We start from the raw sequence: 10,782 nt of genomic DNA, 5'->3' as shown, positions 1-10,782 counted from the left end.
GATTTTCTCTAAGTTTTGGACAAAATAGCTTTAAATGAATAACTACATCATAATTTCTAATGCTGGGGTTCCTACTATTTTTAAACAGTGTCTAAATGAGGTTTGAACATCTACAAATTTTCTTAGGTTCAGCACAGAAGTAAAACTAATTTTTCTTAATTAAAAAAGGTTTGGTCAGTTTCTGTTTTTAATTTTAAACTCTAAAATTTAGAACAGAAAGCATAAGGTTTATCATTTTTAAATGATAGTTCATAATATTTAAGATCTAGCAAAATTAGTTTGACAACTTTTGATTAAGAATTCATCAAGTTATGGATTTTATAAGTTCTCTGGTTATTTAAAAAGATTAACAGAATTGATTAAATGGAAAACTACTTTGCACTGGGGTCCCTGGCGGGTGTTTTAAGTTTTCCTCGCGAATCAGTCCTTAAGCTACTGTTCACAAGAGTCACTGACATTGCAGAAAACCCCCCGGGTTCTACGAATCCTAACCCGAGGTCCTTCTTCTACCTTAAACAGTAACCGCGGCGGAAGAAAGGGCGGAGGGGCTTATCGGCGGTGAGATGGCTCCGGTGAAGTGGTTGAGGACGTAGGGGAGGTCTCGGGGATCACAACGGTGTGCGGGTCGCCGTCGGAGATGGCCGGAGTCGGTCGGTCCACGCGCGCAGGCGGGGATGCTCGTCGGCGGCGAGGAGTCCGGCCTGGTCACGGCGAGATAGAGCAATTGGATGGGTCAGAGAGGTTCACGGGGTGCCAGAGAAGACATGAGCGCAAGGAATTGGGCGGAGACTCACTGGATAGCTCGGTCCACGCGCGGCGGCGGAAGACCGAAGTCCGGTGAGGTCGATCTCGGGCCTCCGGTGAAGTCCGGCTGGGTCCGAGGGCTTGGCAAGCTTCACGGGCTACTGGCGGAGCTAGCCGAAGCACTGGCTTGCCCAGAGGATGGCTGGAGTGGGCTGGCCACGATGGCCGAAGCTCTAGCGGCAATGGCGGGCGGAATTGAGCTCGCCGGAGCTAAGGGAAAGTGGCTGGCCGGTGAGGGTGAGTGCAGGGCGAAGTGGGGCGCGCCTGGGAAGGCTTTATAGGCACGACGCGGTGCACGGGCGGTCGTGGACCGGCGAGTGCGCGCGGGCGTGCACTGGGAGGCGCGGTGCACGAACGGGCGTGAACCGGGGGTGTCAGCCACGGTCGAACACGTGTTCCCGTTGCCTCTGCCCCTGTTCAAGCGCCGATTGGGAGCAAATCTTCGCGAATTTGGGCAAGATCGCTGTGAAAGATTTGTTCACCTGACCAAGCTTTGTCTTTTGTGTATGGACGTCGCGCGGTTTTAGGCTAGGGACAGGGAGTTGTAGCGTCACCAAGGTGTCAGTGTCAGAATGCCTGGTCCCGAGGTCAAACTGTGCCAAAACCGTGTCAAATGAATTTGGTTTGAGTTCAAACTTTTCCAGGATGTGTTCAAGGAAATTTGGCATAACTTTGATATTTGGAACTCCTGGTTTTGAGTTTTGAAAAACAGAGAACGCAGATGATCATTGGGAAGAGGTCTGAAATTCTGAAATTCAGAAATCTGAATTTCTCCAAGGGTTCATAGTTCAAGGGCTGATTTGGGGATTTAATTGAGTTATTTTGGCTAAGCTTTCTCAATCTTTCCTGTTGCTCATTAAATATACTTTAATTTTTATAATTGGCTCAATTCAAAATTTTAAACTTTTCATACCCTTTTCCTTATTTTCTTGAATTTTGCTCATAGGGCTCACTTAGGGTTTTTATTAGGGTTGCACATTCTTATCTTTTTAAAAGACTCAATTGTTTTGATCATGATACTTTTAAGCATATACTTGGTGAATTCTTTCTTACTTAAGTTATTTTGATGCACATGCTTACTTTGATTCACATGAAATAATGGTTCTAGGTTTGGCATTTGAAAGAAACCCTAGGTGACACTAGGGTGTCACAGAACGATCGAAGAACGATCGAACGATCCTTGTGCTAGTGTGTGCTTGTGTGGAACATGGAGTGGGTGTGTGTGGGGGGGAAGAGAGTTGCCATGAAATGGCTTGGGGTGGGATGAGAGGAGGCCCTTGCCCCTCTATTTATAGCCATGGTGGGGGGATTAGGGGGAGGGATGAGAGGATTAGTGGGAGGATGAGAGGATTAGTGGGAGATTAGCATGTATTTGTCTTGTATAAGTGAGATTAGCTTGTAGAGCTCACCGTATGACACTGGAGGCATACATATACGTATGAGCATGAGAAAAGTTATGAAGAAAATATTTGTAGGGACTTGAAAAATGATTATGAAGGTATTTCTTAGGAAGAAAATACTTGGAGATATATTGGTGGAATATTTGGGCAATATTTCTGGAAAGAATTTGAGGGGGGTCACTGGGGAAATATCTGGGCAGTATTTCTGAAAAGAAAATGAGGGTGATCACTGGGGAAATATATGTAGAATATTTTGAGGAGGATTTTGGAGAGAATATAGACCACTATAATTTATTTGTTGTTATCAACTTGCAAACAAACATTTTGAAACGAAATTTGAAATTCATTTTGAATTTAGAGGGAGTTTGAGAAAATTTCAGGATTTGAATTTTTGAGATGCTACAAATCTACCCCACTTAAAATGAATCTCGTCCTCGAGATTCGGCTTAGAAGGGTTATGGGTATAGCTTTACTTCAGCTACATATCTTCACTTTGCAGACTCTTCGAGGAGATGGAACTTCAACAAAATCTGGCCCTTGCGGAGCATCCGGCTGCTGATTGCAAACGCTGATTCTGGCTACTCAAGATCATCTTCAGGCTTCTGGCTTTCGCTTGGCAACTAGCTTATTGAAGAAGCATCGATGCCAACACGCAAACCTTTCTCTTGCGAACTCCCACATGGATTCCTTCCTTGATTAGTCTTCTGGTGCTTCATCAATGGAACTTGGGTGACCACTTCTCATCCAGAAACTTATAAGCTTCGATGATCTGGTCCTCGACAAGCTTGCTACAGGCCTTCTTCTTTTTCTCCACAGCAGGAACTTTACTGGAACACTACCCCACTTAAAAAGAATGAGGGTAGAACTCTTTAATCTTGGGGATTTGAACTCCTTGAAGTACCTCATAACAAGGGTGTTACGGGGCCTTCTTCTGCTGTTGTTGCTTGACCAGGCTGCGGAGAGATGACTGACACAGGGTTGATTCTGGGACAACCTTCTTCTCATCTTCTCTTCACTATCTTTTTTTCACTGACCCTTTCTTTCTCTTTGCTCTTCCCACTGGAGGATTCTATCAAAGAGTATTACCATCATACAGAGGAGGAAACCGAAGATGTTGAACCATATACAACAGTCTTCAACCCAAGAATCACCAAGCATTGTGATCTTAGGGGCGAGGGAGTGGAAAATGGAGTTGCTTGCGAATTGGCAGAGGGGATTTATCTGGAGTGTGCTTTGCTTTGAGCTACGTGGGGATTGAAGGAGCTGGTGGGGGGTTTTATAGGCGAGTGGCATGCGAGGTGGTGCTCGGGTGCGGAGTGGCAGTGACGGAGCAGATGACACGAGGCAGCAGGTGCGATGGAAGGGGATGGTGTTTCTGGCGGTAATGGCAGTGGGTACGCTGCAAAAAGGGGGGTGGGCGGCGGTAGTGCGCTGCAAAGGGGGTGTGGGGCGGTGGTAGTGCGCATGGAGGCAGGCACGCGTGCGAGGGGCATGGGTGAGTGGTGGGGTCAATGACCCTGATGTTTGTGGTCTCTGGTTCCAAGAATCTTTGCCTCTGTATGGTAATAACTCCTTTTGTCCTCTTTTTCTGTTTAATTTGACTCAGGGGCAGCACTTTGATTCTCACGGTCGGTCCTTTTGACTGAGCGGCTGGACATGTTCCTTCTGTAGCTTAATCCATGCTTCAAGGGTAAGCTTCTCGGTATCTTCTTAGGTAAGGTGCTTTTCTCTTGAGATGGGTTAAGATGAGAATGGAAGCATAAGGTAAGGATTAGCTCTAATTTGTGATCTATGTTTTTAGAGAAAACCTTTCTTAAAAAGAAAGAAAACACACAAGCTCAGCAATGATAAGCACAAACAAATCAAATGTTTTGAATAAGGGAAGAATTGAGTTTTTCCAAAGCACGGACTACTCAGATTCGGGGGCTAAGCATAACTACTATTACTTGGCTCCTGAATTGAGAACTATGCTAAATGCAACTTATGAGCACTAACGTTAAAGCATCACATATGCACTCAAAAAGAGGAGAAAACATCAAGCGAAATTCATTTTGAAATGCCCTACGGGGCCACACAATTAGAGTTTTGCAAAACACGAGTCTACACGATTACCTCTCATACATGCAGGGCTCTAGCCAAAGTGAAGAAAAACTTCACTACCCAATGCACGCAGAGGACTGGGTATAACTAACTCAGATCTGGCAGCTTCTCTTCTGGCAAGGCTGACGCACAATTTCAATCTGAGATATCTCCTGGATGGGTCAACAGGGAGCTGATGTTGATGACATCTTCTGGCGGCAACTGAGATGGCAGGACAGGGTCGAACTCTTCTTCAAGCTGGACTGGCTCTTGTAGCTCCTCAGAGGGCAGCGGTGCTGGTGGGGTGCTTGCAGCTTCTTCTTTGATCTCAAGGGATGGTGCTGGAATCTTCTTCATGGTGAGGGGCTCAAACAACTCTAGCGGGGGATCTTGGGAGGACTCGTGGTGCTCTTGCTTATTCATAGCCTAAGGGAAGACTGGAATTCCTTCCAAGACTATGGTTCCTTCCGGGAGTTCCCAAGCCTTCTTCTCTCCATTGATAGAGACTGGGTGACCTTCAAGAATCTGGGGATCTTCGGCTCTCATGGGTTGGACTGGGTTGGATGAAGCGGGTTCTTGGATCCGCAGGGCTCTACGTTGGTTATGGGTTACCAAGTAGGCCTCCATCAACTTCTGGACGTGCTCATCCTTGCCTTGCTTTAGGGCTTCCACAACAATGACTTCACGACTTTCCAAGGCAGCTACACGGGCTTGAGCTGTGGTGAGATCCACATGGAGCTGACAGTTGCGCTTCTCTACATCTTCTGCTCGGGCAATCATCTAACGGTGGTGCCGAGCCAAGAAATCATACTGCGCATCTAGGGTGAGCAGGTATGGAGTGAGGTACACGACTGTGGGGTCATCCTCAAGCAGCTGCTTCCCTTCCAATGCACGCATCCTGGCCATCCAAACTGGACGGTCTCTCTGAAAGGGCGGAAAGAATCTGAGCGGGGTGTCGGCCACTTCTTCTTCATAGATCTGACACAGGGCCCTCAATGCCTTCCGGGCGACGACTTGGCAGGTGTCTTTGAATCTGTGCCCGGCAGCAGTGACACTCCATTCCACATGGTGCGGACTAGATCCAATGTATATAGTCACGACACACTTCTCCGTGCCATGCTCGACGAATTCACGACATCATACTCTGGCTGACTCCTGATTCCGAGGCGAACTGTGCATGCTCTCAGCAACTTGGGGAAACCATCTTCATTCTGGCAAAAGCAGGTTTGGCACTGAACCTCCATCTGACTTCTGAGAGAAGGAAAGGGGGAAAACATTTTTGAAATGAAGGGATGAGAGCAAGAATTTTTTTTAAGAAAATAGTTTTGACTCAAAAACTTTTGATCAGGCTAAGGGTTACGTCCTGCGGCCAACCTAACAGCTCTGATACCACCTGAAGCGTCCCCAATCCTCTGGGACTCAAATGTGATACAATTACTAGTCCCAGGAGGCTAGTAAACACATTTATACATCAGATGATTCTAGATCTGCTTAAACAAGACAAACCTATAAAGGTGGCGAACAACTTTAAGAGTTGGTCCACAACTCGGGACATAACATCAGAGTGGGGCTGAAGTAGCCTGATATACGCAGCGAAGCAAATCAGCGGTCCAACAGCCACAGGCAAGGTTGGGAACAGTCGTAACTCTTACCCGATCTCCTTTTTCTGAAAAACAACAAATAAGCAAGGGTGAGTACAAACGTACTCAGCAGCCCACCTTCACCCGCAGAATGGGGAAATCAGATATAATGCATGGAATATGTGGAGCTCAGAATATTTTGCAGAAATAGCAATATTTTATGCAGGGTTGTTTTGAAAAACATTTTGTACTTTTGCAAAGCGCATCCTCTCCAAAAGGAGCAGGAAGTTTTTCAATATTAGAAGAAAATCCCCTGGACTAAACCATCCAGGTATCTCAGCAGTTTCCCACTGGTTTTCATTTCCGAAAACAACAACTGGACTTCCCGTCCACCATAGCTCACGGTTCAACAGCCAGACCTTTTAAAAACCACTTTTCTCAAACGCACCCTTTTCTTTTGGAAAACAAAACATTAATTGCCATACCATACCAGACTCGTCCATTCCTGTGGACACAGACTATTCGAATAGGTTTAAACTCTGTGCAGAGGTGTACACTTTACACACTAGTCCGGCTCTGCGATCTCATAGCTAGTGAGACCCGAATCCGAATCTCCTTCTTTCCTCGCACGTCCTAACCTTAACGGTTATACCGGAAGGAGTCAGGCCACCGCCATGTCCAAACCGGACAAAACATTCCCCCTCCTTATCCTCCCGGTGCTCCCCAGCCTTCATAACCCTGGGGTTGGACCGTACGAGTTCAGGTTGAGTGACTGCCCACACAGTCTCGAGTGGTTGTACTTATCATGAGTACAGGTAGTGAAAGATGACAAACCGGTCCTTATACGAGTGGACAATCCTTCTGCTAACGCCTAAACCAGCTGAGCCATCACCTTAGGCCCTCCCCTAAACCAGGGAGTCCCTGATTATCCCACTCACAAGGTGATAAGGGTGAAAACCCTTCATCATACACATTTTGAAAAGCATTTTCTTTTGAAAACTCACACCCTTTCTCAAATCATTTGTAACAAATATATTAAGGATTGATTGCGGCAAGCGGCTTGGGTGGCCATAATAACTTATCTCAAAATCATATCATGCATAAAATAACAGGCTGAGGGTTGTGGTTGAAAAACATAGGTAATTTATGCATCAAAGGGATCCAGTGAGCTTGCCATGCTTATTCGGCGAAGGGGGAAGGGGAGCTCGCGGAACTGGCTTCTGGCTCCACCGCCTATCGTAGACTTGCGGATCTGGCCTCCACGAGACGGCACGAACGCTCCGATAACTATGCAACATGAACAAGCAAACATACAAACCAGCAAGTATACCAACAAATATTTAGTATAGTCGTCAGAATAGCGATATATGGATGGGTAGAGTCTTGAGTAGAATCTGTGTCATGTGGTGTTGTGATATTACTGGTGGTGGAGCGGAGGTGCTTACCAGGAGGGTGGACTGGAGGCGAAGCGACACTATGCGTGTAGCGGGCAGAGCGGAGTAACTGAGTGGGTGGGGTGTTTGCCTTGGCTGAGGTTGTTGAGTGTGTGTGGAGAGGGAGAGGGTAGCTGGGTGTATTTATAGCTGGGTGTATGTGGTGTAGCACAGTGAAGTTGACTGTTGGTGAGAATAGTGACGAATGAATCGTCTGACTTAGTATGAACAAGAGAGTTATAGGCAGAATATGGAACAAGAGTATTTTGGGAGTTTTTTGGAATATGGACCATGCTTAAGGGATGACATGGTTGAATAGGGAATAGTTTGATAAGAATTTAGAAACAAGAATTATTGGAATCGGAGTTTGGAAGCCTGGTTCGAAGGAATCTTAAAGTTAAGCGTGCTCAACTTGGAGAAACCTGGGATGGGTGACCAGATGGGAAGTTCCCACTGGAAGGAAAATCACAGTCACCGGAGTTCGTATGACTGGAATATGGGTCTGGCTGGTCTTAGATGGACTGGACAGCATGATGTATGAGTAGTTGAAATTTAGGGTGATCGGCTAATCGATGAATAGTAACGATGAATAGTGACGACAAAAAAGTTACTATAGATATCATCGATGAGTAGTAACGATGATGAATAGTAACAATAAATAGTAACGATGGTGAATAGTAACGATGAATAGTAACGGTGAATAGTGATGGTGAATAGTTCGTATGAGCGAACGATGAACGATGAATAGGAACTATGAACGAACGAACGAACGAACGAACGATCGAATGATCGGACGAAAGAACGATCGGAATTTCGGCAGCATAACGGCAGGACAAAGATTATCTGGAAGAACGATGAATAGGGACTATGAACGAACGATGAACGATGAATAGGAACTATGAACGAACGATGAACGATCGAATGATCGAACGAACGAACGATCGAAATTTCGGCAGCATAACGGCAGGAAAAAGATTATTTGGATGAACGAACGGACGAACGATCGAATGATCGGACGAACGAACGATCGGAATTTCGGCAGCATAATGGCAGGACAAAGATTATCTGGGAGAACGATGAGGGACTATGAACGAACGATGAACGATGAATAGGAACTATGAACGAACGATGAACGATCGAATGATCGAACGAACGAATGATCGGAATTTCAGCAGCATAACGGTAGGAAAAAGATTATTTGGACGAACGAACGGATGAACGATCGAACGATCGGACAAACGAACCATGAACGATCGGACGAACGATCGAACGATCGGACGAACTAACGAACAAACTAAGAACAGGGGACGAACGATCCAAGAACGATCGAACGATCCTTGTGCTAGTGTGTGCTTGTGTGGAACATGGAGTGGGTGTGTGTGGGGGGGGAAGAGAGTTGCCATGAAATGGCTTGGGGTGGGATGAGAGGAGGCCCTTGCCCCTCTATTTATAGCCATGGTGGGGGGATTAGGGGGAGGGATGAGAGGATTAGTGGGAGGATGAGAGGATTAGTGGGAGATTAGCATGTATTTGTCTTGTATAAGTGAGATTAGCTTGTAGAGCTCACCGTATGACACTGGAGGCATACGTATACGTATGAGCATGAGAAAAGTTATGAAGAAAATATTTGTAGGGACTTGAAAAATGATTATGAAGGTATTTCTTAGGAAGAAAATACTTGGAGATATATTGGTGGAATATTTGGGCAATATTTCTAGAAAGAATTTGAGGGGGGTCACTGGGGAAATATCTGGGCAGTATTTCTGAAAAGAAAATGAGGGTGATCACTGGGGAAATATATGTAGAATATTTTGAGGAGGATTTTGGAGAGAATATAGACCACTATAATTTATTTGTTGTTATCAACTTGCAAACAAACATTTTGAAACAAAATTTGAAAATCATTTTGAATTTAGAGGGAGTTTGAGAAAATTTCAGGATTTGAATTTTTGGGATGCTACAATGGCCTTCCGAGGAGCGAACGATATTGTCTCGCCCATGAGCTCCACTGCCCACTTTGCTATCCTACCCGAGGCCTCTCGGCACTGGATGATCTCCCCCAGGGGGAAGGATGACACCACAGTCACCGGATGAGACTCGAAGTAGTGTTGCAACTTTCACCGCGTCAGAATTACTGCGTACAGTAGCTTCTGAATTTGCGGGTAGCGGATCTTGGTCTCGGACAACACTTCACTAATGAAGTAGACCGGCCTCTGGACGAGCAGTGCATGCCCTTCTTATCGTCTCTCGACTACGATCGCGACGCTGACCACCTGAGTGGTTGCAGCTACATAGATCAAGAGGGCTTCTCCTGCAGCGGGGGGCACCAAGATGGGCGCGTTTGTAAGGAGCGCCTTTAAGTTTCCGAGGGCTTCCTCGGCCTCGGGGGTCCAAGTGAAGCGCTCGGTCTTCCTTAAGAGGCGGTACAAGGGTAGGCCTTTTTCGCCGAGGCACGAGATGAAGCGGCTCAGAGCCGCAAGGCATCCCATGACCCTTTGTACTCCTTTCAAATCTTTGATAGGCCCCATGTTGGTGATGGCCGCGATTTTCTCCGGGTTGGCCTCGATGCCTCGCTCGGAGACGATGAACCCTAGGAGCATGCCTCGGGGGACTTTGAAGACACACTTCTCGGGATTGAGCTTCACACCCTTTGCTCTCAGACACTTGAATGTCGTTTCAAGGTCTGAGAGGAGGTCGGAGGCTTTCCTCGTCTTAACAACGATGTCATCGACGTAAGCCTCGACCGTTCAGCCGATGTGCTCTCCGAACACGTGGTTCATGCACCTTTGGTATGTCGCACCTGCATTCCTAATGCCAAATGGCATAGTAGTATAGCAGTACATGCCAAAAGGTGTGATGAAAGAAGTCGCGAGCTGGTCGGACTCTTTCATCTTGATTTGGTGATAACCTGAATAGGCGTCGAGGAATGATAGGGTTTCGCACCCAGCAGTGGAATCCACAATTTGGTCGACGCGAGGCAGAGGGTAGGGAACCTTCGGACATGCCTTGTTTAGACCAGTGTAGTCTACGCACATCCTCCACTTCCCACCTTTCTTTTTCACAAGCACAGGGTTGGCTAACCATTCAGGATGGAATACCTCTTTGATGAACCCTGCGGTCATCAGCTTGTGGATGTCCTCGCCTATGGCCCTGCGCTTCTCTTCGTCAAAGCGGTGCAGGTGCTGCTTCACGGGTCGGGCTCCCGCTCGGATATCCAGCGAGTGCTCGGCGACATCCCTCGGTATGCCCGGAATGTCCGAGGGACTCCACGCAAAAACTTCGACGTTTGCACGGAGAAAGTCGACGAGCACTACTTCCTATTTGGGGTCGAGCTCGGAGCCGATCCGGACTTGCTTGCAGGCGTCGTTGCTGGGGTCGAGAGGGACGGACTTAACCGCCTCAGCTGGTTCGAAGTTGCCAGCGTGGCGCTTCGCATCAGGCACCTCCTTGGAGAAACACTCCAGGTCGGTGATGAGGGCCTCAGAA

This window comes from Zea mays, chromosome 3 (assembly GCF_902167145.1).
Source record: "Zea mays cultivar B73 chromosome 3, Zm-B73-REFERENCE-NAM-5.0, whole genome shotgun sequence".
Lineage (NCBI taxonomy): Eukaryota > Viridiplantae > Streptophyta > Magnoliopsida > Poales > Poaceae > Zea > Zea mays.
This window is presented reverse-complemented; position numbering follows the sequence as displayed.